The 4,093-nt window shown below is 33.0% G+C and overlaps 1 pseudogene; it reads left to right on the top strand.

Moving 5' to 3' along the window:
* The first annotated feature begins 471 nt into the window (after positions 1–471).
* On the top strand, positions 472–1,686 carry LOC125849729 (uncharacterized; annotated as a pseudogene).
* Positions 1,687–4,093: the final 2,407 nt, after the last annotated feature.

Here is a 4,093-nt window from a genome sequence, read left to right as displayed (position 1 = left end):
AATTGAAGAAAGATGTAGAATATTATTTTGATAAAAAAGATCAAGAACAAATACAAAAAATAAAATCATTATGTAAGAAGTTACCTAAATTATATTTTCCAGATGAAAATAAAAAATTTATATACATAGTAGAATCAGATGCAAGCGAAATAAGTTATGGAGGAGTACTAAAATATAAATACGATAAAGAAAAAATAGAACATCATTGTAGATATTACTCAGGGACATTTACAAATCCCGAAATAAAATGGGAAATAAATAGAAAAGAGTTATATTCACTATATAAATGTTTATTAGCTTTTGAACCATATATAGTATATAATAAGTTTATTGTAAGAACAGATAATACGCAGGTAAAATGGTGGATCACAAGGAAGATACAAGATTCAGTAACAACCAAAGAAATACGGAGACTAGTATTAAATATACAAAATTTTACATTTACAATAGAAGTAATAAGTACTAACAAAAATGTTATTGCAGATTACATTTCAAGACAAAGCTACACAGACGGATCTAGACCAAGAAAATACTCTTGAAAAAATATTCAATGCCATGACATTACTTTGTACAAAAGTAGATAGCCTTGACAAAGAGATACAACAAATGAAAGGTCAGCAGCATGACAATAAACATGCGGAGCTAAGTCGATCGAAAGACTTAAAAACTCCAGAGCTAGAAGGTGACGATGGGAAACACCGAAAAACCCAAACAAACAATTTGTTACATGCAGCTACAGGTAGCACATCATCTACAAAAGAAGAAAAAAGATATGTTAATACAAATATGAACAAGATATTTGAGAAACCATTTGTATCCAGAAATCAAAACCCCTTATTTGTACCACCACAAGTAAATACCTACAAAGACAGCTTAGGACAAGACAAGAAAATCTATAATCATATAACCAGAGCCTATATAGAAAACATCCACAAAATACAAACCTTTTTGAACAAAAATCCCAGATCTAAAACTACCCAAAATCCACACGAAGATTATATTACCCAAACTCTACAAGGATACAATAAATTAATTGCTTTACCTAAGACAAATGCAAATCTAGTGGCAACTTGCTGTAACTATGGATTATTGAACACAGTATATACCCAGACAGGAGATGAAATAGCTACGATACCGGAGCTACACAAAGCATCCATGCACTACAAAAGAATAACTAAGGGAACCCTTTTCTATATAAGATTCTATTCAGCACCAGCTGAAATACTTTATGATGAAATTAAGCCAATTATACAAGTTATAAAAATTGGATTAACTAGAGAAATGATCATACCAGAAAAGATAGATGAACAAGACGAAATACAAAAAGTGGAGATACCAGCATTCTATGCAGGAAAATGATTTATTGGAATAGCTACTATCTTAAATGAGTTAATATTTAATTATTTAAACGAAAATTCAATATGGAGTTATTATTCAAGAGAGCAAATAATGATATATTCAAATTGTCGAGAAATTAGAGCAGCAAATATGGAAGAACTCAGGCAATGGGCACTAAGTCTACTAAAACCTGAGCAACAACCAACTACAAGAGCTATAAGAAAGAACTTTATCTCATCGGAAATAATGACAAGATATTGTAAAACTATCGGACACAAATATCCGAATCATCAATGTTCTAAATGTCAAGGAGAAGATAATGTAATCCCAGACGTACAGCTGGAGTAGGAACAACAAAAGCCGACAAGATAAAGAAAAAGCTAAAGAAAGGATAGAAATCAGCAAAGGAGGAAAAGTTGTTTGTCCTAATAGGAAAAGCTAATGGAAAGAAAAGTTAGTGGGAATAAATATGTAACGTGTGTACATTACTAGAAGTTAGTGGAAATTTATGTAAAGTAGTAGTAACTATAGTTAGATGTAAAGTAATCATGGTATAGAAAAGTAACTATAGTAAGGTTACTTATTTTTGTATAAATAGATAGCCATTATGGCATAAATAGGCAAGACTTTCTACACGGAAAGCACAGCCCTTTTGTAAACAAATATTCTCTCAAATAAAAATCTAAGTTTCAGTTAAACTATGGATCAAAACAGTGCAGATACTACACAGGTATATACATTTATGATTATGCATAACTGAATCTATTAATTCCTGAATATCATAGTAATGATAGAATAGATTTATATTAGTTATTATATACTAGAATTATTGTTAGATGTTTTCTAGTTTGTTTATGAGAAAAAAAAGGAAACTTTCCAGACTATGTCATCCTAAAGTTCAAATCATAGGCATGAGAAGCCGTGAGGGGAGTAAACATAGTTGAGGCGCTGTTAGGAAGAGAATACTTTTGAATGTACGATGTTAACAGTGACAGGAAAATATGTTGAAAATAATCTAGTTTATAGTAATCTAATATGAATAATATTCGTCAAGACTATGGTATAAGGGAATTATATTTTGAAATTATTATGTCTTATTTACATGACGAAATGATACTAACATATAAAACATTAATCCTGTATATACTTAAAGATATAAAAATTATTGATCTAAGAAAGATAATATGGAATAAAATATTTGAAGAAAAAGAAGAAGAATTAATGAACCAGGTATGGTATGAATTTGAGATAGATATAATAGAAATTATAATGTTAAAATTTAACTCAAGTGATTTAGAAATCCAATATTCAGATTAATGATAAATCAAGAATATTTAGAATATTGGCAACAAACTATAATAAATATTACTTTATTAAGTAATTTAATAAAAGAAAATATAGAAGCATTCCAACAAACCCACGACATACAATACATAGAATATATACTAAAAAACATAAAAGAAATTATCAGATTAATTCCTTTAGAAAAAATGTATTATGAAACAATTAACCTATAAAAGAATTGTAATGACCCTTCAGGTCATTTTTAAATTAAAGAATTATTTCCCTCGTATAGAGCATTCCTGTAGCGACCCCAAGTCATTTATGACTTGCTGGCACTGACTGTTCGGTCGCCTGGTCGTTCGTTTGGGTTTTAGGCCTGTTTCCCTGTTTTAGAGATTTTTATAACTTGAAAAGTTGACTTTGGTCAACCTTCTTGGAAGACGTGCTCAGATGAAAATTCTGACAGCTAGGTTAGCTTCGGAAGATCGATTTTGGTCTAGAACGACCCTTTGTTCACTTCCTGAGGCTTTAGATGGCAGTTGCGGAATCTGGCTCAAATGATACTGGTGTGGGACCCACTTTTCATGGAAGCAATCTCCAAATGGAAATTCCGCCTTCATCGTTGAGTTCGAAATATCGTTTCCAATCAGATTTCATATATGGTTTGTATTTTTCCGACTCCGAACGAGTCCGGAACATCGAAATTTAAGCTTGAAGGGTTGTAGAATTTTGACGCGGCGGTGACGTGGCAGAGCCACGCGACGCCACGTGGCGGCGGAGGGAAATCTGGAAATTTCCAGATTTTAGAACGATTTTCGTCCATTTTTTTCCCTCAACTTCAACATAAGATTTCTCCTTCATTTTGAGTCCAAATTAGGTGCTTCAAAAGGCTAACTTCAAGAGAATTTCGTGAGGAATCTAGCAGTAATCTCAGAAACGTGAGGGGAGGCTTCGTTTGAGGTAAGGAATCGATTTTAGCCACTGCCAGGGTGATTTCCGGATTGAGTTGTTGTTGAATTTTGAAATGTGAGATCTTGATCATCTTAGGTCCGTTTTGAGTCATTCTTGAGGCTAACTTGTAGAGTTTTTTGCAAGGATAGTCGTGGTATAATCTGTTTGGGTTGAAAGGGTCTCGTTTTTCCAGAAATTGGTGATCAAGGGGCTGCCCATTTTAATTGTTGTGGCTGATTTGCTATGTTTTAGGCATCTGTTTGTGCTAAATTTTGGGGTATTAGTTTAGTAAGGTATTTGGGACGTTTTCACGGATTCGTTTTCGAGATTCCAATTGTGGGCCCCACAATCCCATTTTAGACCCGATTTTTGGTCCGTCTCCGAAAAATATAATTTTAGTGTCAATATATTCGTAATGACGAGGTGATTAACCTTTTGTTAGTGGGGAAGCATTTGGAGACCGTTCGGAGGGGAAAAGATCCGGTACCGTGAGTTGGAGCACGCGTGGTCGGCTTTCAGG

This window comes from Solanum stenotomum, unplaced genomic scaffold, assembly GCF_019186545.1.
Source record: "Solanum stenotomum isolate F172 unplaced genomic scaffold, ASM1918654v1 scaffold1023, whole genome shotgun sequence".
In the NCBI taxonomy this organism is placed as follows: domain Eukaryota; kingdom Viridiplantae; phylum Streptophyta; class Magnoliopsida; order Solanales; family Solanaceae; genus Solanum; species Solanum stenotomum.
This window is presented reverse-complemented; position numbering and strand designations above follow the sequence as displayed.